Source organism: Cupressus sempervirens, chromosome 10, assembly GCF_028749045.1.
Source record: "Cupressus sempervirens isolate cs-2001-9-10 chromosome 10, ASM2874904v1, whole genome shotgun sequence".
Classification (NCBI taxonomy): domain Eukaryota; kingdom Viridiplantae; phylum Streptophyta; class Pinopsida; order Cupressales; family Cupressaceae; genus Cupressus; species Cupressus sempervirens.
In genome coordinates, this window is record NC_143127.1 from 826380680 (window position 1) to 826407043 (window position 26364).

The window sequence follows — 26364 nt, forward strand, 5'->3', positions numbered from 1 at the left end:
TGTTTGTTTAAAAACTTCAGACCTCATCCCCTCTGCGTACCTTCTTCTTGATGTGCAGGCTTGGGGTTGCGTGGGGCCTAGGGTGAGGTGTAGGGAGGGGTCAAATTGACCTGTCACATAAGCTAGTGTTATGATTAGTGGTTAGGGTAGGATAGCTGGGATTAGGATAGACTAGAGTTAGTAGGGTAGAGTTAATTGTGTTTAGGTGTAGGTTAGTTTATTTAATTCCTTGGTTTTAGTCTCTTTATTAATATCATTTTATACATATTATTTTATTTATGTATTTTATATTTGTAGTTAGCATTTTAGAATATGTTTTAGTATAGATAATTTAGTATTTATTAGATGGTTGTGTCTTTAGGTTGTTTTAGTTTAAAGTTGTAAAGAGAAATTTGTTTAAATCAAGTCTTAAGTTAGCATTACATATGAAGTTAATTTATAACCACTTAGTTATATAGTTAGTTTAGAATGAAACTTTAATCTGTTAAAGTGTACTTAGTTTAATTTAATAGAGTTTTAAGTTAACGTTGAAATTATTTTAAATCTTTTAATTATTAAGTTAGTTGATAACTATGTTGTGTAATTTTGAGTTGGTTTTAGGTTATCCGTTTTAGTATATTTAGTATAAATTTTTAAACATTTAAGGTTTTAGCAAACTCATTATGAAACTATTATCTTGTTCCATTACGTTAGCATATGATAAAAAAATAGAGTATGTTGGATTGTTTCCTTTATCATTTAGCCAAAAGTTAAGAGTAACTTGCATTGTTGGTATCTTTTGATATGTTTAATTCTTAAATAGCATAACTCAAGATCGATATCAATCTAATAACAAAAGTTTCAAAATCGTAATGTTGTAATCGCCCTCATGTTTATAACCTTAGGACGTAAAGTAAAGAACCTGTACTAAAACTATTATCAATCATTTCAAACCTAGGGCATGTTAAATTATTAATTCAAAAAAAAAAATTGTGTGTGTGTTTTTGCCTTCAAGTTTTGGGCATGACAAATACTTGTTAGTAGCTTTCATGATAATTTTTTGTGGATTGGAGATATTCCTATAATAATAATATTTGAAATGATTCATAAGTTAAATGGCTTTAGAAATGAAGGCATAAACCCTATTTCTAAGAAGCAAGTCAATAAAATGGTAGAAACCAGTACTGGAGCTAAATAGGATGGAAGAGGTATGAGTCTTGATAAAATTAGATAAACTGATGTAAGATTGATCAGGAAGAATATGGGCTATAAGATGAATTATAACTCTAGACCTAATTATGTGTTAGCTTTATTTATTCATGCTCCATATAAGATGATAGTTAATAGAGATAAAGTTAACATGTGTCAAGTCTTGAGGAAGAAGCTAATAAAAAATGTAAAGATGATAAAGAAAGAAAGTATACACCTTTTAGATTAGAGTCACTTCTTATCCATATTTTCTTTCAAGTTATGAATAATTTTCCAAGTATGCCTAGTTATGAATGGAATAGTGGAAGATGCACTATTGATTTAGATTATATTGGTAGAATCATGGGAAACAATACAAGAATGTTAAAAATTTAGTATCAGATGAAGAAGAAGTTTAGAATTCCTAATTCAAATATCGAGAGTTACAAGGATGATATTTTATTTATGGTAGAAATAAATTACACATGCATGGAAGTAGTGGAGCCTGGAGTATTTTACATTGAACCTATGAGATATGAAGTAATGTAACATATATTGAAGGATATGCAAACACAATGAAGAAAACCCTACATGGGGTGTATATGAAGACAAATTAAGTGAAGTAGATGAGAAACTAAAAAATGGAGAAAGGAAAAAAAGGGTAAGTAAATTGGTGGATCAAATGATTATAGATTTTGGTATGAGTAAGAAAGAATGGAATGAGTCTAAAAAAATACTAGTAGAAATGCATGCTAATGGATAGTCAAATATATTTTTGGTTAAGCCACTTTTGAAAGAAGCATAAAAAAGTTCACTTACAAAAGTATCAGTAGAAAAACAACATAATCTATAGAGAAAGAAGTAAATATTATACATATTTAGACTATGCCATAATCAACAACTATAAGGAGATCTACTAGAACTTCACCATCTATGATAGCTAGCAAGTACACAATAATTTTTATGACAAAGATTAAGAAAGAAAACTTAGAGGAATCACCAAAGAATCCAAAAACAATTAAATAAATATTACAAGGCCATAGACCAAACAAACCTAAGATTGAAATTGTAAGGAAAAGAAAGGAGAACCAAGAGGAAGGGAATGAAGCATCAAAGATAAGAGGACAAATTACAAATCCAAAAGAGAAACTTGATTCAAGATCTAGAAATAAGAGGAAGGGATGGAAACCTTAGTTAGGAAGGCTAAATAATATAATGAATAATAGAAAACTTGATCAATTGAGCAAATATTATGACAAGTATGATGCAAACCAACAGAGTGAACTTGAAATTTTAGTAATTATTTAAATGTTTAAATTCAAGTAATATCTTATCATCATGCATGGAAGTATACAATAGGAATTGTACATTAAATTAGAGGGTACAATGATAAGAGAAGTAGAGAAATGCAAGAAATTAAGAGAGTTTACTATGAAGAAGTTATATGAGTTCGATAATGATGAACAATTTAAGACTATTCTAAAGAAAATGGAGCCACATTTGAGGAGGAAAATGAGAACAAATCAAACCATGGTAGGAGAATATGAGGAAATAAAAATTGAGACAAATAAATAGTACAAAAGGTGTTAATTGATCTTGGTGCATTGAAGACTAAATACATTATTACACAACTAGATATGTACATTGTTGGAGTACTACTTACCATTGATATAGAAAATGATATATTTAAGGACCACACAAAATATGAGGTTGACAATTTGGTTACAAATAATATTTATGATGATAGTAGTGGTTGAGAGGATAAAATAGATTGAATGGACATGTAAGATCAAGGCACTAAAAGGTATCAGATGAAAAAGATAAAGATGGTCAATATGACTATAACATTCCACATATTGAGGATACACCTAGAGGAACATTGATAACTTGGCAACAATTTAGTTTACTCACATTGCCACCTATTTTTGACTTTATAGAACATAATGCGACATAATAGAAAGAGGAAAGTGAGATTAATGGTTGAAGTAGAATAGAAGGAAATAGAGGAACAAAAGAAAGAAGAAACATCAGATCAGAGGATAGAGATAGTGCAACAATTAGAGGTCTCAAGCCAAGTGATTCATATATATATATATATACATACTATACACCCCTACAAAGACTATAACCACTAGTAAAGCTTGTGAAAGCACCTTTTATATTACCTTTTGAATATTTATTAGCATTGTATGATGAGTAATATTTTTAGTTTGATATAAGAAGACATGGATGTGTAAATTTGCATACAATTATTAGCCTATGCACTTACTAAGGTAGTAGAGAAGATAGGAAAGGGAACAAATAATATATATAAGGTACTAGATTTGGAAATAGGTAAGGTTCAAAGAAATTTACTAATTTATAATCAGTTTATGGAGAATGAAAAAGAAAAGAAGGTAGAGAAACTTAATTGAAGAGTTTGATGCCCATTTTATTACTTTGGATGAAACTGCTAAGGTAAAAATTCACATTGAGAATGATGCAAAGTTGTTTAATCAAGTATGTGATCATATAAAATGAGATTTGAGAGTATTGGACACCTGCATTAAGGATATGAGGAAATGTATTACAAAGGGTAAGCAGATTTATGTTGTGTTGAATGTGCTAAGGCACACATGCATACTCCTATAATTTCCAAAGCCATTAAGGAAAAGAAAGATAAATTTGAGAAATTTCCAAATTAGATCAAGAATAATGATCTAAAAATAATTGAGATTGATCAAAAAATAAGCAAAGTGAATGATTAACTAACAATGTTAGAGCATGACTAAGAAAGGATACTAAAGCTAAGAAATATAAGATTTTCTTATGTGGATCTTAATGGAGCTTAAATAGAAGTCTATGGATTATGTGTAGTTGTAAATGTTGTAGATTCAATAAATTTTGCTCGAGATGTAGCTTTTGTAAACATAAAGAATAATTTTATAGATTGTATGAAACTCTTGGGAAATCATCCAATGTGAGAAGTGATGAAGACCAAGTTTTACATTTATATAACTTTTTGTCTCACCTTTGTCATTGATGCCAAAGGGGGAGATGATCAATGAAAAATTGTAAGGTATGTATAGTTTACTACGTATAGTAAGGGAGAGAAATAATATAGATATAATATGATCAAAGGAGAAGCATAGAAACATCATTATCATATAAAGATCCACATATTTTCATAGATTTTGAAATATTTTTACAGCCACAATTTTGTAGTTTTAAAAAATTTAAAATTTGGAGAAGTATAGAGTTATACTTAACCAAGTTTTTCCTAATGTTTCCATTAATGCCAAATGGGGATATTGTTGTAAATTTGGCTAAAAATAGTTGTTAGGTTTGTCATTAATTTAAAAATAACACAAATTTTGAGGTAGCATAAGTTTGGTGAAAGGTTACTTAGAAATTTGTCTAAGTTCAACACTGGTAATTAAAAATTAGCCATATTGTTTTATTTGGAGAGATTTGTAGAAGGCTTATTAAGTTATGTGAGCTTAAAAAAAGGTAGTATGGATATCATAGATATTGTATGAGAGGCTTCTAAAGTTTTTCATGTTCTTTGCATAAGTTTTGAGAAATTTATTAGTAATAGGTAAAACAACACAAAACTAGGTAATTGGTAGAATATCAAGTTTTTGGTTAAGCAAGTATTTTCACTTGTTCAAATAATTGTTTTACAAGATTGGGGTGACTTAGTTAAGTTAAATATCATGTGGTAGAAGTTAATATGAATATTTGGTAACGTGCAAGGAAAAATAAGTGTGAGATTTTAGATTTTTTGGTTTAGCAAACTTGTCAATTGTATTTGATTATATGATTTCTATATGCACACTATATGTACTATATAAATGTGAATTTTATGGTTAAAGAAAAGGAGATAACTTTTATGATAGTTTTGATGCCAAGAACTCTAAAGGAATGGTCAAATATATGAGATATCAACAAAAGTCAAGGTTTTGTATTTATCTATATGACTTGTGAATTGTTTAATGTTTGTATGAGTAGTCAGCTCTCATTTTTTATATTATATATTGTAAAGTATAACTTGTAATAGGGTTGAGGCTTCTAACAAGGCCTAGTCCTCTAACTAGGGCTTATACACTATATGCATGTAATAAACTATTAACATGATCAGTATCTTTAATAACATACTTTTTATTAGTGGATAATTTAGTGGGTACCATCCTCATTGGGAGTTTTGCTTAGCTAGGGTTTCCCTAGTTAAAATAACATGATGTAATGAGTATCTTCATGTTGTGCATGATGTTTCTTTTTCACTTATTCTTCAATACAAGCTTAAATTAAACAAATGATATCCAAAGTTGGGAAGATTTTTTTTTAAGGCATATAACTAATTCACACACCCCACCCCCACTCTTAGTTGTGCCAATATACTCTATTTTCTAACATGTTATAGTTCAAAAAATATATTCTAAGTGATTGAATGAGAGAAAGGGAGGACCTATGTCATTAGATCCTACCTCAATATTTATGTCATGCAAATAGGAGCATTAAAGAAGATTAATTAGGTCTTACCCTAGTTCCACCTAGGAGAAATAAGAAGAAAGGAGAAGAAAGGATGAGAGATATAAGGAGATGACTTTCTCATATTAAATTGGCTCTAAAATGTCATTAAGTTGAAGTGTTGCTATTTCAAGGTGGTACAAAAATTCATTTTTGTAAGTGAGGTCATGATTAAGGATGGCCTTTTCTATGTTGATATAATATATATAATGATGAAATCATTCATGAAAATGGATTCAATGAGAGAATGCGAATGCAAAGGAAAGAAAGTGTGCAAACAAGTTATATCACATATCAACAAAAGAGGTGTGATTAGAAAATATTGAGACATATAGTTTATGTACTTCATAATATAATCAGAACAATTAAATGTTTATAAATTCAAATACCTAGGACTTGATTATGAACAATAAAATAATGGGTGGCAATAGATCAACATTTGAAATTTGGGTTTAAAAAGGGGCCGAATTTGTAGGTATATAATGAATCTTGTGACTACTTGCATACATTAGTAAATTAATGTGGTTGATAAATGTAAGGTGACTAGTACATGGATAGAAATAATGTGAGATACTTCCTCTTGAGTACTTAAGACAAATCTTAACTTTTCAAATAAGTCTTTCTATGAGAGAATAAATTGGATTAGATGGGTGAGATGAGGCATTAATAGGTACATTGTTATAGTTCTTTCAAGGGTTAATAGGAAATTGTATGTTTATTAAATGAATGTAAATTTAATATAGTATGATGTCCTAATTTTGCATATACTTTAGGACTGCATGCTTTTACATATGAAAATTGAAATATAAGTTGATGCCTTGATAGTTTGCTTCACTAGAACTATTATGAAGGAAATGCAAATGGAATTTTTATCACAATTAGAAGTTATCAAATGATAATTTGTTATTAAAAGTGAATTATTGTGCAAGTAAATTAATGAGGATGTTGTTTTGAGATTAACAAAATTATATATTGTGATGAGTTTTGATTGACTATGTAGAAACATGCATTAGATGATATATGTTGATACTCTATGTGATATTGACCAATAGTTTTAGTGTGGGAAACTTACAATTGGAATAATTGTTATTTTTTCATTATCAAATCTATTGATGAGCCATATTACTACATAATATAATGTCATATCTATTTTATTGATGAAGAGGATTTGAGAAATTTCTCATAACAATAGCACCTAGAGGAAAGGTTGAGTTATGAAAAGGAAGCTACAATGGAAATTTGATTAGATAGACTTTGATAAAGAAAAGTGATCATTTATGTCAAGAATGTTAGACCAAGTTGAGAAATAGAGTAAGTGGAAAAGGAATATTGAGTGATGCTAGTGTTAACCAAGCCACAATTAGCATTGAGATTAGATTGTTCAGAGTAGTATTGTTGAGAAAAGAGATTAATAGCGAGGGAGATAGATGAGATAAGATTGATGGAACCTATCATGGAACAATCATTAATTTTTGAATGATATGAAACCTTCTACCTTTTGGTCTGAATGCCATCATTTGTTTGACTGATGAAGAGGATTTGAAAAGAAAAGATAACAAGAGCTCCTAGAGAAAGGTCGAGTTATTTTGTGTATAAAAGGAGCACTAAGACTAAGTAAGACATTGATACTATAGTGCATTTTTTATCTACTTAAAGTATGTAATGAAAGGTTACTTAAGCAAAGACTGAAAGAAGATCAAGTAAAGAAATGTGTCTACCAAGCTTGATCGAGTAAATAGTACAAGCCAATAAAATTTAGTTCAAGCCAAGAAGAAAACAATATAAGGTGAGTGAAAATCAATAGGTGTCAAGCAAAGAATAAAAAAAATGGAATCCAAGTAAAGTTTAGTTGATGCCAAGCATAAGTAAACTTTATCATGTATCGAGAGAACTAGTTTTGACTAAATGATAGAACACTAAAAGTATCGAGTGATAGTAAAATGTGTTAAATCGAAGATTTGACAAATATAAGCCAACAAAGTTGATTTCTTAAATTATGTGAAGCATGTGGAAGATAAGGTTGATGAGCTAGTGGTACAAAATCCAAGGTAAACCATTTTGAGGAAATTGAAAGAATATTTGAGAGGATGTTTCTAGAAGGGACTAAAATTAAAAGTGGGTAGATTCATTAAATCTCACCTAACCCTAAAATGGATGATTATGGTGAAGTGAAAAAAGACCTAAATTCTCTATTTATAGAGATAGTAGGCTAGAAGAAAACATTTTCATGTGTGAGAACCTAAGGAAGACAAGAAGTCTAATGTGGTGCTTCATAAGGTGGCTGAAGGGATGAATTTGCAACTGGCATGTTGAGAAAGAAGGCTTGAGGAGTTGAATGGTTGAAGAATGAACAAGTTGTTAGAGACAAAGAGGATGAATGCCAAGTAGAGGACTGAATCAGAGATCTATAATCTACAAGTGAGTTGTAATTTTTTATCAGATCAAGTCATGTTGTTACTTTCTAACCATTGTATTAGTCTAGATAAATCCTTTTGATTCAGGTTGACCTAATAGTCATTTGTAAATACTTTGACTACATGGCATTCTAATGGAAGGGTCTAAATTATTTTAACAAGGCTCACTCCTAATAAATCCTTTAAATAGGTCACATTTAATAGTGTGCATTGTAACCTTTAACAAGGTTGGCCTTTCATAAAGCATCACTTTAGAAGAGTGGACTTTGGTGGCATGTTATTGGTGGTTTTTCCCAATTTGGGTTTCCATGTAAATCCTTGTATCAAAATATGTGAATGAGTTTGTGGTGTTTTAGTTTTATATTACTACAAAGTTAATTTGACTTGTGAAAGAAGTATGAAAATGTTTAAGGTATCTAATGATCTAATGGATGCATGCATGATATGGGTATATGGATATGAATCTATCAAGTGTTGAAAATTTTTATTTGTACATTCAAATGTTAAATAACTAATTCACCACCCCCCTCTCAGTTATTCTAAAGAATTCCAATAATTGGTATTAGAGCCAAGTACTTGTGAGTGGATAGTTTGAAGGTACTAAAAGCTAAAGATCAAGATGTACAGAAAGGAGGTACCCAAGCTTAATAGAGACAACTTTCCTACATGGAAAATTTTGATGAAGTTACACCTAGGGGGACTTGGAGATTATGCTTAATCGACCATCATTACTGAACATGTTGATCCTTCTGGGGTCCTTACTATTAATGATCTAAAAAAGAAAAAAAAAGAACACGGTCAAGAAATGTTAGAGCTTGCCTCTACTCTAAGATACTTAGAGTTTGATGATATCAAAGGATGTGATTCTACAAAGAATATGTTGGATATTATTCAAAAAAATTATGGAGGAGATAAAAATGTTTTGAGAGCCAAAGTTGAAAGTTTAAGAGGTAAGTTTGATGAAATGAGAATACAAGAAGGTGAGACCATAGTCCAATATCATACAAGAGTCGAGGAAATTGTTAATGTAATCAAAGGAGAAAATGAAACTATTGATGATGAGACTAAAATAAGAAAAGTATTGAGAATATTGATGCCTATCTATGTTATTTGAGTCTCTGCAACTCAAGAACTGAGGTGTGCCCCTAGTAGCAATCTAACTCTTGAAGGTTTGGTTGGTAGACTTTATACTTTTGAACTTTCTAATTTTGATAACTTCAAATATGAGAGTATTGATTATGCTTTCAAAGATAAACTAGCACTGAAAGAATCTAAATGTAAGAAGAAGAAAAAGGTTAAGCATGTTTGTGACAATGATACAAATGAAGATGATGTAGAAAAGTTGGAAACATTTCTAGCTAGGAGATTTCATAAAGGCAAAGTAAAATACAAAGGTAAGCTATATATCATGTGTTTCAGTTGTAATGAGGTTGGTCATATTGCTACAAGGTGTCTAGAGAAGAAGAACAATAGAATTGAAGAAAAATATAGAGGTAAAAGAGATGAGAACAACAAATATTATAAAGATAGAGGAAAGAAATCATGCTACATTGCTAAAGAGGAATCAAATGATGGATTTATGACCATGATGATGAAGTTGTGTATATTTTTATGAAAGAAAATTTTGATGAAGATGAGGCAATTACATTTGTGTCTTATGTGAAAAAAAGTGATAGATGGATCATTGATAGTGGATGTTCACACCACATGGCTAGAGACAAAATTAAGTTCATTACCTCTAAATATTACAATGGAAATAGTGTTAGATTTGGTAATGATGCACCTTGTCTGATAAAAGGAAAAGGGTTACTAAGATTGATATAAAAGACCATGTGTGGTGATGCTTACTATGTAGAAGGACTTAACTATAACTTGTTGAGTGTTTCACAATTGAATAATGGAAAATTGATTGGAAATGGAGATTAGAATATAGGTAGTCTATTTTATCTTGACATGAATGGTGCTACTTATCTTGTTGTAGAATTTGATGATGTGTGGCTATGACACAAGAGGTTATGTCATGTTAATTTTGATAACTTAGTAAGTATCAATAACATGAAAAGAGTTAGAGGATTTCCAAAACTAAAGAAACCTGATAATGTGATTTGCAAACAATGTTAGTTAGGAAAGATGACAAAATCTAACTTTAAAAGTAAAACTCATACCTCAAAAGAATTTCTTGAATTAGTTCATATTGATTTGTGTGGACCAATTGATGTTCAAAGCTACAAAGATGACATGTACATTATTCTATTTGTTGATGATTATTCTAGGATGATGATAGTTATGTTTTTGAAACAAAAATATTATGCTTTTCAAATGTTTAAGTGGTACTTGGCAAGAGCTGAAAAGGAGATTGGGAAAATTTTGAAATTGTTTGAGATCTAATAGAGGTAGAGAATTTACATCAAATGATTTTAAGATATTTTGTAATAATAAAGGAATCAAAAGATAGTCTTCTACATCTAGGACCCCTCTATAAAATGGGATTAGTGAAAGGAGGAACATATTAGTAATGGATTGTGCTAGAACACTAATTATGGAGAAGAATGTTTCTTTGAAATATAGGAGAGAAGTGTTAAGTGTTGATCTTAGATTGGTTTTGACTAATGAGTGTCTATACACTTAAGTCATTTACTTAGTTCATGTCGAACAAGTAGTATATGTTGAGCACAACATGTATAAGATAGAGCATGTCAAGTCCATAGTGAGTGCCAAGTCACTCATGTGCTAAGTCACTTGAGTGCCAAGCAAACAATGTATGCTGAGTGATATAGAAGCCAACTAAGTAGTGCATGCTGAGTTATTCAAATGCCAAGTCACAATATAGAAATCAGTATATGATGAGCATCAGAGACTTTAGATGTTGAGTGACATAGTCTTTTCATGGTTGTTTGTAATGGCACAAACTACTATGTAAAGGGAAGGTTTAAGCAGAAAAATGGATGAATCACAGCTATTGATTTATACCTAACCCTAAGTCACCTAGGTCTTCTTAAGGAGAATAAACCATAAACTTTATATGCATGTAGAAGGAGTGAAGAGAGAAGTTTTGCATTCGCAAATAGATTATTCATGGTGGCTAAGGAATTGTGAATTAAAATTGCATTATAGAATTAGTTAAAAGAGAATAGAGGAAGGGAATAGTAGACAAGAGAGAGACATCCAATCAAGAAGGATCAAGAATACATTAGTTTAGAGGTGATCTATCATCAAGCAACAAAGTGTTCACCACAAGATCAATGCTAAATTATTCTAATAGGTGAAATAGTTAAATCTCTTAATAGAGTAGTCCTAACAAGTTGTATTAAAATCCTATAACAAGATGCTTACTTAATTGTGAGTTAAAGTCTTTTAGCAAGGCAAACTTCTAACTGTTAGAATCTGAAAAGATTAATAACCCAGAAAACTAGTGCAAAGAGTAAATATCTAAACTATGAATGCAAATGATACAAAATCAAAATAGCATCATAGAGTTAGTCTCCAAGAGAGTAATGCAAATTCTGGAAGAAAAATAGCATTAAGAGGATGCAAAAATAAGAGATACAAATACAAGCCAGGTAGCATGCTTATATAGGCTAGGAAGAGGGAGGAGGTGGCAACACCAACCAATGAGGAGCAACCATCTATCGGACTAAAGATAGCAAAGTATCTTCCCAAGATAGCTAATTGATGCTCACATGTAGGAAGGTGACACCTCACAACCATTCACCTAATAAGACATGCTTTATTAACCTAAGCGAGATTATTAAAAGTGTAGGAAAAACCCAGCAAAATAAGAAAAATAAAAAACTACACTAACACTAACAAGGTTTTGAAATCCTCTAACAAGGTAAGACCTAACAGTCTTTGTAAACCTTTAATAGGGCAAAACTTTCATAGGGTAGATCATGTTTCATGATCAAACATTGTAACCTTCATTAGATACACTTCATTACTACGGTAGTGAAGATTTGTGAGTGTCATCCCCACCTTAGTTTTACCTTCACATTGGAGGGTTTCTAGGTAATCATATCTAGTGTCAAATATGTGTGAATGCTTACTTATTTACATGATTTAGATGTACATGCTTTACATGGTATTTAAATTTACTTATTGAATGTATGAGATGGACATTTGGTGAATGTTTTATGGGTCAAAGTTTAAACTATTGTTCCACCCGCCCACCACCCCCCCCCCCCCCCCCCAAAAAAAAAGTTTATCTTCCCTATTATAATTCTAACAATTGGTATTAGAGCCTTGTTCTTTAAAAGGGAATCTTTGCATCTTTGAGAAAGATCTTAGAAATGGAAGTCTACATGTTGGGAAAGATCATTGAGAATCAGGGAATTGAAATACAAATCATTCTACATCAATTGAATGAAGAAAGAGAAGATTTAAAGAAATCTTTGAAGAGAAGGAAGGAAATTTCTAGTGAGGATAATGACACACAATACAGAGAGATGGACACTACTAAGATATTTGCTAATGGAGACTCCAATGAATATGATGTAGCAGTTGCAGATCTAAAAGAAAACAATAGAGCCCAAGCTGAAGAAATCATAAATCTCAAGTTAGAGCAAGAATCACAAGCCATACTACTATGTGAGGTGACTAAATAGAAAAAGAAAGCTATGGAAGACAAAGCCATGATTGAAGATGAGAAAAGAGTTTTGTCCAATAGACTGGAAGAGAAATCATTAGAGATAACTAAGATTGCTCACATACAATTGGATACTTTGAGTCCAATGATGAATGTCAAGGACATTGAGATAACAAAATTAAAGTTGTAGAATGAGAAATTGCATAATGACCTAAAAAGGGAAAAGGAATTTTTTGAAAGTTTCAATAAATCAAGTAAAGCCATCAAATACTTTGAGCAATTGATGAGTTCTCTAAGACCTAATAATGATACATTTAGACTGGGATGCACAAGTACTAAAGAAAGAGAGTCATTGAAAAGTGTTAAAGAAAGGAGCAACAAAGGTAAGAATTCCAAACCTACTTGTCATAATTGTGGTAAGAAAGGACATATTTCTAATTTGTGTGGGAGCAAGACTATAAATTAGAATGTCAAGCATAAGAGCATGGTTCACTACAATAAGTGCAACAAACAAGGTCATCAAACACATGAATGTGGAACTAAGACCATTTACACTCAAAGATTTGAAGGATACTACTATAACTATTAGAAGTACGGACATAGAGCTTTTGATTGTAGATCCAAACCCATGTGTTCATCAAATAGGAAAACAAAGGTAAAAGGCAATGACAACTCTTATAACTAGGATTATAATACAAGGTATAGTTGTCACTATTTTCAAGAGTATGGACATGTTCCTAAGAATTGTATTAGAACACACTTTAGAAGTGACTACAAAAGGTGGTTGAATCAAACCACACATTTTAGCTATTTAAATATTGGTCATGTCAGTTGATACTATACAACAAGGTCAAAGGCACCAAGTTGTGAGTTCAATAAAGGTAAAGGCAAAGGCAAGGCAAATATTGAAAATGTTAGAAATGAAATGAACAAGACATGGAAGAAAAAGGAGGATTGCAACACATCAAGTGGAGAAGGGATAACTTCACCATTGCTTCAGGTGATCATACCTCATCAAAATAAGAAATCAAAGGTATGTGGGACTAATATTAAATAGTTATATCATACAACAAAATTTAGTTCTAAAAAGTTTACATAATCATGAACAAAAATGCAAGATATTATTAGGAATCAAGGAAAAATCTTCATGTTTTTTCATGTTATTTTCAAGCATGAAAAGTTAATTGTCGAGTGAAATGCTAGAGGACGTTGAGCTAATAGACTAGCTAGTTTATGCTAAGATTGTAATGGTTTCTAAATGAATGAAAAGACTAGTGGATGCCAAGTGAGCCTAAAATTGGTCAATGTCAAGCTTACAGTTATGTAAGCATTCAACATTAATTGTAGTACTTCAAAGGGGTATTTGATCAATTTTAACTCATTTTTTTCGTCATTTTGAAATCAAGAAAGAGAAGGGAGAGCTAGAGGCAATAAGGAGATTAATCTGAAGAAATTGTAGAAGATTTGAACAACCATTTGACACTTTGCAAGGCATTTATTGTGCACCAAGCTATGCTGTTTCTAATTTCAAAAAACCTAGTTTTGAAAAATGGCATCTAGTTCAAAGGGTGTAGAGGGTAAAGAGGTTTTGAATATTAAGTTGGTTAGAAATGAAGTAAAATAACCCATTTTCAAAGCCATACTAAACATTGCATACAAATAGGATGCCTCCAGTGCATTATCCATGATACCACCGAAAGTTTTAATGATTCAGGATGTCAAAAAGTGTTACAACTATAAGATTGGGAGCATTGGTGGCATGGAAATATAAGAAGCATATGGAAAACTTTTTGAAAAGGGTGTGTTAAGGGAAGAATTTAAGATTGTAGAGAAGCAAGGGTTAACGTGTGCCCTAGATTTCCCTAACATCTTCAAAATTGAATGGATCAAGATTGTATTGAGGAGGATTTGTGATAGTTCACTATGGTTAGACAATGGACCTATCAAAATTCCCAAAAGAATAATCCATGGGGTAACAGGTTATCCAACCCTAGATCAGCCTAAGACTATGAGGAGTGAATCCAAAGAAGTCATTAAGAAGAACACAGGGGTTGTTTGGAATAAGAGGGGAATGACAATTAACACCACTACAAATCCACTGATAGATTTTGCAACAAGGGCAATTGCACATATGTTTTACCAATCAAGAAGATTGAACAATGTACCCTGTATTGCAGTAGATGTGGGTTATAAGATTATGAAGAAGGATCATACATATGATCTTACTAAGCTACAACTACAAAAACTAATTGGAAACCTAGGAGCAATAAGGAAAGAAAAGAGTGCTCAATGCAAATTTGGATCTATTTTGATATGTATCTTCTTCTATGTTTAGAACACATTTCCTACATTTGGCAGTATGGCATGGAAGACAAATAGGTTTGTGGCAATCCAAATAGGAGAGTTCATTGAACAATTAGGTGAAAAAATTTAGCCAATAATGACCAATTACTTTGAGGACTTCAAGCAATCTATGAAGAAGAGATTAAGGATTCTAGTATCAATAGTGAAAAAACATTATCATGATGTTTGTTTCCTAGTTGATGTTGATTATACATTTGTTCAAGCAGAAACTCCAAGAGTAAGATAGATAAGGCCATTAGGCTATGAAATTAATGTAGATGAGGCCTCTATAGCATTAAAAAAATTATTTGTAGAAAATATAGATAAAGATGCCAAAGTAGATGGAAATTATGAGATGGAAAAATCTAAGATTACCATGGAATTAAAGACTACCTTTGTCATCAAGAAAAAGGAGAAATTAGTAAAGAAATTGAGAGAAAATTTTGGTGAAGGTGCCAAGTAGGAAGAGGATGAAGAGGAAGAAGACACTAAGATCCAAGCACCACTTGCATTAACACAAGGACTAGGTGAAGATTAGAAATAGGAAGAAGAAAAAATTGCATAAGGTGTCAAGGAAGAAGAATCTGATAAAGCACCTACTCCTCTTGATAAGAAGAAAAGAAAGGCTAAGGGACAAATAGTGACAAGATCCAAGAAGATTTCTAAACCAAGTCAGCCCAAATCTATAGCACCTACCACAAGGGCTAGTGCATGTGTTACAACACAAAATGCTAAAGAGAAAGAAAAATCTATAGAGTAGGAAGGAGGAGCATTGAAAAGACCAAGGAGAAAATACATTGCTCAAGTTGAATCTGATGAGGAAAGAACAAAATCTGAAGACAATAGCCATTTTCAAGTGGTGACTCACTATCCATCTTCAAATCTAGAAAACCTATGTGTGAATGTTATAAATAATGCATATTTATCAGGATTTTCTCACATTGATTTTGATAATCGTGCAAAATTTGAAAAGAATCAAGCAGAGGAAGCAATATATGGCATAATTGCAAATTTTAAGAAACTCACTCTAGAGATTGCCAACTCTATACCTAAATGTTTATATGAAAGAGTGGAGCAAAAATGGCATTATTGTTTGAACCTAGAAAGACAAATTAGGGAGACATCACTTGCTCTAGTTATACCTAAATTTAGTAAGGCACAAATTTCTAAAGCCATAAAAAAATATGTTGTTAGATTTGTCCCTAAATATAGAGGCTTTAGCATATTACAATGTTATCCCTCAACAAATAACAAGTGTATATACTAAAAAAATCATAGTAAAGGATTTTTCTAATCTCACTACTCAGAACATCAATCCCCTAATAGAGGAAGACCTAAAAAAAGATACTTGATCAATCTACACTACAAGCTAAACTATGTGATAACCCTGTATTAGTGAGTGTAGATGAAATTTAGAAAATAATGACTAACACTACAAGGGAGGAGGTGAAAACATAAGAACCACCTACCATCACCCCTCAAGTCACTAATGTACAACCTTTAGATAAAGTATCAGAAGTTACATCAGAAGAGGTTGATATAGTTGGAGAGGATAAAGTAGAAACTCAGGCCACTATAGATACATAGATTCAAATAGGTCATATAGATTTATCTGCACCTCCAGCACAAGTTCAAGGTGTAATTCAAGGAATTATGGTAGAAAAGGACAAGCTTGAAGAGATCAAGTTGACACCCAAGCTGAAGGAGCAAGCAACCATTCAAGCCCTGGTAACTTTACTAGAATTTGGCACTCCTTCTAGTCACACTCTTTAGAAGCTGAGCATAGATGCAACACCTTTGCAATTGTCAATTCCAAGTCCAAGTCAATTAAAGGTAAAATAAGTCATAACATATGGGGATGTAAGCGTGGATGAAGATTTTTTTTTACCAAAGTATGATTATGCTACAATGACGATTAAGTAGATGGGTATACTACAAGAATCCCTAGCCAGAAAGAAATGTCAAGAACTACTTAGAAGGGAGCATAAGTAGTAGAAAGCATTTCTTGATATTAAAGACATCATCCTAGATGAATTTAGTCTACCTACTCTAGATGAAAGCAAGCCACTTATTAAACAATTGGAAAATATAGTGGAAACATTAAGTGATGTAGACCTTGATACTAATGCAAGATTATTAGAATGGTCTAAAAAGAAATTTCAAAGTAAAGTGAATGAGAAAATATTAGGTGATAGAGCACTTACACAAGTTGCATTGACAACTAAGGTAGAAAGTGTGAAGAAGGTACTTGAGAATATTTTCTCACTATACACCAAACTGTGCAATCTAACACTCTTCACACAAGAGACAAGAAGTCACATTTTCAGCTTGGAAAGTCAAATTAATTCATCAAGTGTAAAAATTTCCTATGACTCTAGCTCAAAGTGAGAATCCTTTTATAACTTTATTGCAAACCCAGCATCAGCTAGCAGCATTATATGTAGAAGAAGCCAACATAAGGGCCAAACTAATTAGCATCCAAACCACATTGACTCCTCACAAGGATATTTTGCACACGAAGTTAGGTTATGTAGAAACTCTTATGAAAAAAGACCCCAATCTTTCTACATTAGATGGCCTAGTCCACCTTGCTACCAAGATGGCCATCCAAATTAAGTCTTTGGATGTAGCTTGTGAAAATTGGGATGCAACTCTTAAAATTATTCTTGAAGTCCATAAATCTTTCTTGGAAAAACACGCTATCAATGTATAGACCATTGACATTAGTGTCAAAAAGGGGGAGAAAGAGAACTCACCAAAGGGGGAGGAAGTTAGCTTAAGAAAAATGTGAGAAAGAGAGTTAAGGTAAAATAGAGTAAGAGCATGGGGGAGCAAGTAAAGAACAACATAGACAACATGAAGCAAAAGAGTATCAGTTGAGGCATATCTACTCAGTAGGAGTAACATTTTGAGTACATAATTATGAATATAGAACCAAATCTAACAACTCAAGGGGAGTGTAAGATTTTGAGGTATAAGTTGATGCAAAATTTTGATATTTTGAAATTTTTTACATAAGTCAAATAAGAGATATGTTGTGCTCATAAGAATAAGGATTTCAATGTATGACCAAGTGCTTTTGGCACTCATGTCAAAGGGGGAGATTGTTGATCTCAGATTAGTTTTGACTAATGAGTGTCTATACACTTAAGTCATTTACTCAGTTCATGCCAAAAAAGTAGTATATACCAAGCACAACATGTATAAGATAGAGCATGCTAATTCCATAGTGAGTGTCGAGTCACTGATGTGTTAAGTCACTCAAGTGTCAATCAGATAGTGTATGCTGAGTGATATAGAAGCTGAGTAATCAATGCATGCCGAGTCATTTAGATGTTGAATCATAGTATAGAAATTAGTATATGTCAAGCATCAGAGACTTTAGATGTCGAGTGACACATTTTTTTCATAGTTGTTTGTAATGGTACAAACTACTATATAAACCATTTTTGAGCCAACTTACAGATTGAATTGCAACATTTTTTTGATAAGGATGAATCTTAAGTTGGAATCCCTATGAAGTACATGCATCCAATTAGGTAAAGGGAAGGTTTAAGTGAAAAAGTGGATGAATCACATTCGTTGATTCATACTTAACCCTAAGTCACCTAGGCCTTCTTAAGGAGGAAAAACCCTAATCTTCATATGCATGTTGAAGGAGTAAAGAGAGAAGTTTTGCATGTGCAAATAGAGCATTCATGGTGGCTAAAGAATTATGAATTGAAATTGCATTGAAAAAATAGTTAAAAGAGAATAGAGGAAGGAAATAATAGATAGCAGAGAGACATCTAATCAAGAAGGATCAAGAATACATCAATTTAGAGGTGATCTATCATCAAGCAACAAAGTGTTGAATCATTCTAATAGGTGAATTAGTTAAATCTCTTAACAAAGTAGTCCTAATAGGCTATATTGAAATCCTCTAACAAGTTGCTTACTTAATTGTGAGTTAAAGTCCTTTAACAAGGCACACTTCTAACAAGGTGTTGAAATCCTCTAACAATGTAAGACCTAATAGTCTTTGTAAGCCTTTAATAGGGCAGACCTTTCATAAGATAGATCATGTTTCATGATCAAATATTGTAACTTTCATTAGATACACTTCATTAATGTAGTAGTGAAGATTTTTGGGTGTCATTCCCACCTCATTTTAACCTTCACATTGGAGGTTTTTTGGGTAATCATATTTGGTGTCATATATGTGTGAATGCTTACTTGTTTACATGATTTAAATGTACATTCTTTACATGGTATTTCAATTTTAAACTACTAATTCACACCCCCCCACACCCAAAGAAGTTTATCCTTCCTATTGTAATTCCAATAGTAAGTGCATATGTTTATACCTTGAATCAAGTGCAAGTTAAGAAAGGTACTAATTCCACACCTTTTAAACTATGGTATGGATACTCACCCAATGTAAAATATTTTAAGGTGTTTGGAACAAAGTGTTACATTCTTAAGGATAACAAAAGTGAAAAATTTGAATCAAAAAGTGAAGAAGGTATATTCCTTGGTTACTCCTCAAGAAGTAAAAATATAAGTGTTTAAATATTAACATTAATAAAGTTTTGGAAAGTGCAAATGTAAAATTTGATGAATATATAGAGGTACATGAAGCTAAACCTATGAAGGAACCTAAAGAGTACAAATCCTTTGTATATGTTTATGAAGATATTCCTGTTGATGACAATGTTGTGAACCAAGTTGTAAATTACTTGCATCAAGTATTAGTGGCTATTGATTCACATACAATGACTTTTGAGTTACATTTAGGAGTCAAGTTGTCTTCAAGAGTTGAGAGACAATTAGAAGCTGAGGTACATTTTGATATAGAGATTAGTTTGCATGAAAGAAATGTCAGTTACCTAATAGAGAAGTGCATAATGGTTCTAAGATTAAACTAAATGAAAGTTCTAATGCTGAGGAAAGGACAACTAAGCTAATACTATCAAAGTATGTCAGAAGACATCACCCTGCTAAACAAATCATTGAAGATAAAGAAGATAGACCAATGACAAGGAATAGGTTGAGAAATGAATCATGTTTGTTAAGCATGCATGAATGTAAGTTAGTTAAAGATGCATTGGAAAATGAATATTGGAATCATGCCATGAAAGAAGAGATTTATCAGATTGAGAAGAACAAGATTTTGACATTGGTACCCAAACCAAAGAAAAAAAATGTTATTCAAACCAAGTGGATATTTAGGAACAAGTTAGATGAGAATGGTGAAGTCACAAGGAATAAGGCAAGATTAGTTTGCAAAGGGTTTGAACAAGAAGATGGAGAGAAATTTGTCCCTATTGCAAGATTGGAAGGAGTGAGAACTCTGCCTACTTACTCTACATTTAAAGGTTTCAAAGTTTATCAAGTGGATGTGAAGTCAACATTTCTTAATGGTATTTTAGAATAAGAGGTTTACATAGAACATCATGAAGGATTTTTTGATCCAAAAAACAAGAACACTATATGCAGATTACACAAAGCTTTATATGGTTTAAAGAAAGCCCTAAGAGCATGGTAGTGAAAGGCTTCACACTTATCTTGTGAAAATTGGTTTTTAGAAGATTGATGATAACAACTTATACTTAAAGATTAAAGGAGGTAAAGGAATTTTACTAGCTAAAATATTTGTTGATGATATCATATTTGGTGGACCAAATGCATTATGTAAAACATTTGCAAATGAAATTAAGAAAGAATTTGAGATGTCTATGTTTGGAGAGATAAATTTATTTGTTGGTTTGCAAGTATATCAGAAGAAATATGGTATTTACATCACTTAGTCTAAGTATGTAAAGGAAATATTGAAAACTTTTGGTATGGAAGATTCAAAACCTATTAGCACTCCTATGGTCATAGGACATAAACTTTCAAAGATTGATGATTCTACTAAAGTGAATCAAACATTGTATAGGTCTATGATTGGAAAGTTACAATACATAGTGCATAATAGTAGACCTAATATTGAACTGGCTGTTGGAATTGTTGTAAGGTTTTCTGCAAATCCTCAGGAGGGTCATTTGATGGTTGTTAAGATAATTTTGAGATATCTAAAAGGAACAAAAGATTATGATCTACAACAAGAAGAAAGATAAATTTGAATTGAGAGCCTACATAGATGTCGATTGGGTTCGAAATATTGATGATAGAAAAAGTGCAAGTGGTAGAGCATTTTTCTTGGGAAAGAGATTAGTCTCATGGACTAGTACAAGAAACAAAATTGTATATCTCTATCTACTACTGAGGTTGAATATGTGGTTTTTGCAATAAATTTTACCAATGTAGTATGGATCAAATAGCTACTCAAAGGAATGAAGGAAGAAATTACTAAACTTGTGGTACTCTACTATGATAATAAAGTTCTATAAATATATCTAAGAAGCTTATGATGCACACAAAGACAAAGCACATTGCAATCAAGTATCATTACTTGAGAGAATTGGTTCAAGACAAAGAAGTGAGAATAGAATATATGAATACAAAAGAATAGATAGCTGATATATTCACAAAAGCTTTACCTAAGGATGCCCATGAATAACTTAGAGGTAGACTAGGGTTGATACCCCTATCTAAAGTTACTCAAGAAGCATTTTTAGTTTCCTACATCAAATGAGTTGAATTTTGTATCTTACAACTTGATGTAGTGGATCTTACTTTAGGAGCTACCTAAAGTAATGAAAGAGTTGTCAAAAGATTTATGGTCACATGCAAGGTGATAGAGCAAGATCCTTTACTAATTATATCTACATGTATAGATGACAAGTCTTTAGCATTGTTATCAAAGAGGGAGAAATTCCTAACAAGAGAAGATATAAGTCAAAGGGAGAAGATACATTGAAGGAGAATGACATAGCTTACATTACCCTATACATAGGAAAGACATATACTAATATAGGGAGAAATTTCAAAGTTATTAATTTTTCTTTTTGGTAATCTTGTTGATATTGGTGTGTTGTTAATGCCAAAGAAGGAGATTGTTGAGATAAGATTGTTCAGAGTAGTATTGTTGAGAAAAGAGATTAATAATGAGTGAAACTATTGAGATCATATTAATGGAACCTATCATGGAACAATCATTATTTTTCAATGATGTCAAACCTGCTACTTGTTGGTGAGGCAATTGTTTTTTGGTCTAAATGATATCATTTGTTTGATTGATAAAGAGGATTTGAAAAGAAAAGATGACAAGAGCACCTAGAGAAAGGTTGATTTCTTTGGTGTATAAAAGGAGCACTAAGACCAAGTAATGCATTGATACTATAGTGTGTTGTTTATCTACTTAAAGTCTATAATGAAAGGATACTCAAGCAAAGATTAAAAGAAGATCAAGTAAAGAAATGTGTCTATGAAGCTTGACCAAGTAAATAGTGCAAGGTGAGAAAATTTAGTTCAAGCCAAGAAGAAAATAATAGAAGCTGAGTGAAAATCAATAGTTGTCAAGAAAAGAAGAAAAATAGTGGAAGCCAAGTAAAGTTTAGTTGATGCCAAGCATCAGTCAACTTTAGCATGTGTCAAGTCACCTAGTATTTCCTAAGTGACAGAATCCTGTAAATGTCAAGTGACAATAGAATGTGTTAAATCAAAGATTTGACAAATTTGAACCCACAAAGTTGATTTCTTGAATTATGTGAAGCATGTAGAAGATAACATTGATGAGTTGGTGGCATAGTATTCAAGGTAAACTATTTTGAGGTAAATAGAAAGAAGATTGGAGATGAAGTTTCTAGAATGGACTAAAATGAAAAATGGTTAGATTCATCAAATCTTACCTAACTCTAAAATGGACGATTGTGGTGAAGCAAAAATAGACCTAAATTATCTATTTATAGAGATAGTAGGCCAAAAGAAAGGGTTTTCAAGCACGAGAAACTAAGGAAGACAAGAAGTATAAGGTGTTTCTTTAGAAGGTGGCCAAAGGGATGAATTTTCAACTAGCATGTTGAGCAAGAAGGCTTAAGGAGTTGAATGTTTGAATGGTGAACATGTTGTTAGAGACAAAGAGGATGAATGCCAAGTAGAATGGAGGACTAAATTAGATATTTGTAATCTACAATTGAGTTGTATTTTTTTATCATATCAAGTCTTGTTGCTACTTTCTAACCATTGTATCAGCCTGGATAAATACTTTGGATTAAGATTGACCTAACAATCATTTGTAAATCCTTTAACTAGGTGACATTCTAATAAAATGGTCTAAAGTCTTTTAACAAGGCTCACTCCTCATAGGGTCATTGAAATCCTTTAACCAAGTCACATTAAATAATGAGTATCGTAAGCTTGAATAGGGTTGGCCTTTTACAGGTCATCGCTTGAGAATAGTGGAATTTGGTAGCATGTTACTAGTTGTTTTTCCCAAATTGGGTTTCCACATAAAATCCTTGTGTCAAAATGTTTGAATGAGTTTGTGGTTTTTATGTTTACATTATTACAAAGTTATTTTGACCTGGGACAGAAGTATGCAATTTTTTAAGTATTTGATGATCTAATGGATGCATGCATGACATGGGTATATGGATATGAATCTGTTAAGTGTTGAAAATTTATATTTGTACATTCAAACCTAGGATAACTAATTCACCCTCCCCCCGTGCCCCCTCTCAATTATTATAAATAATTCCAATAGTTAGTATTAAGAAAATCTAGTGTTGATCAACCATCAATATCAACCAATCAACCTAGTCGATGTTGAGCCAAAAAAAATTTATAGTGCCTAAGTGTTTAGTGATGATTGATTGTTGGAACTTAATAATTTTTGAGTAATATTATTGAAGACGAATTCAAGGAAATCATTATTCCCAGCTGACATAGTTGACTTCTTGGGAGATGTTAACCATGTTGAAGATAAGAATGATGAGTTAGATCATTAAATTCAAGGTGAGGATTAGGTAAATACCTAACATACAGATTCTAGAGAAGTTTCTAGAAGAAGATCAAGATGATGGATAGATACAAATAATCATGTTGAACTTGATCATAAACCCTAAGATCTACAGTGATCATGGAAAATTGTAAAGAAAGAATTGCCTATTTAAAGAGGTACAAAGGTGAACAAATTATTGAGAAGTACAAGTATATGCAAGAGGGACATATAGAGAAAGGTGGATCAAAGATGCACAAATGTGTCAGTGAATGTGAAGCTTAAGGAGAAAGCTTACAAAGATATTGTTGATAGTGATAAGTGAAATCTGAGCAAGAAGGCTTAAGTGTTTTTGAAGGGGGGAGACTGATTTCTTAAAGGGTTTTTGAGTGAATCAAGAATAGAGATGGCAGTGGAGAACTTATCAGTGAATTAGCACCTAAACCAAATAGAGATCTAAATTTGCAAATTGATTTGTAATCACACAAATCCAAACCCTACTATTTTCTTTCTGATCATTTTATATAGTTTGTACTGAAATCATTTTAACAAAGGTTGAGCTAATAGTCATTTGAAAGACTTAATAGTTAGTGTAAATCCTTTCACAAGGAGGCATTCTAAATGGAATGATCAAATTCATTTGACAAGGCCACTCCTAATAGGGTGATTAAATCCATTAACCATGTCATATTTAATAGAGTGTATTGTAACCTTTAATAGGGTTGGCTCCTAACATAGCTCACTTCAAAAGAGTGAAAAATTGATGACATGTTGTTGGTACTTTTTTCCAAATTGGGTTTCCATGTAAAAATCCTGGTGTCAAACCTATGTTGAATGCTTTATATGTTTTACATTTTATATTTAGAAAATCATGTTATATTTGGAACAATAAATTTTGTTTATAGTAGAGATCAAGTAGCAATAGAGACAAAGCAACATCAGGATAAGAAAAACAATAAGAGCTTTGTGTTTAAAAGTTCAAATTATACTTAAGGACCTTGAGTAACTGATTCATGCGCGCCCCCCCCCCCCCCCCCCCCAATCTCATTTTTTGTAAACATTTCTAACAATTGGTATTAGATCATAGTGCTTATAGAGATAAGTTTGAAGGTAATTAAAGCTAAAGAACATGACTCACAAGAGAGATATACCCAAGTTGAATAAGGAGAACTTTTATGCATGGAAAACCTTGATGAGCTTGCACATATCTAGTATTAGTAATGCTATAATAAATTTTATGGACAATGAATATATGGAGGTAAGAACTACTCCTTTGACAATTGAACAACTGAAGTAGAAACAAGAACACAACTAAGCAATGCTGGAGATTGTGTTAGCCCTAAGATATGCTAAGTTTGATGACCTAAAAGACTAACAATGCAAAGAAAATGTGGGGCAAACTAAAGACCATATATAGGGGTGATGGAAATGTCTTGAGAGCCAAATTAGAAAGCCTAAGAGGTAAATTTGATGACATGAGAATGATGGAAGGTGAGAATATAGTACAATATTGCACAAGAGTTAAATAAGTTGTAAATGCTATTCATGGTGCAAATGGAGAAATCAAAGATGAAACTATGATAAGAAAGTTATTAAGGACTCTACTCCCTTTTTATGCCATTAGATTCTCTACAATCTAAGAACTAAGATGCACAATAGGTAACACTTTGACCTTAGAAGGTGTAATTTGTAGACTTGTTCCTTTTGAAATGTCAAACTTTGATAACTACACTATTGGAAATACAAGAGGAGTAACTAAGAGGGGAGTGGTGAATCAGTTACTACTAAAATAAATCCTAGATCCCTTAAATGTCAAATAAAATCCAGACTAAAAAAAACTAATTACTGTTGATACTCGGTAAGCATATAGAAACTGTTGTAACTTAGTAAATGCAGAGTGTGTTTAACTTTAGTAGATCTTAAGATGTTATCAATAATTTGCTTACAAACATGAAAGAAATAACATGAACACATATGACACCAGGATTTAACGTGGAAACCCAATTTGGGAAAAACCACCAAATGCAACTAGTTACTATTTTTCACTCTTCTAAAGTCAGCCCTGTTAGGAGCCAACCCTGTTAAATGTTACAAAACACACTCTTAAAGGCTTTGATCACCCTATTAGGAGTGGACTTGTAAGAGGTCTTGAAACAATTCATTGGAAATGCCACCTTGTTAGAGGATTTACAAATGGTTGTTACACCAACTCTGTTAAGAGATTTTAAATCACTACTACAATGGTTAGAGAGTAACAATGAAATGATCTAATTTTGATGCAACTAAATTGCTGATTACAGATCTCTATTATGGCTTTATACTTGATCCTTCCTAATTGAATAATATTTTTCTAGTCCACCAGGATACCAGCTTATCCTTCAAGTTTTCTTCCTCTCTTCTTATCTCTTTTAACTCATTCAACTTGCATATCACACCCTTTGAAATCACAACTTGACATTTTACTTATACCTTCCAGATTGTCAAAT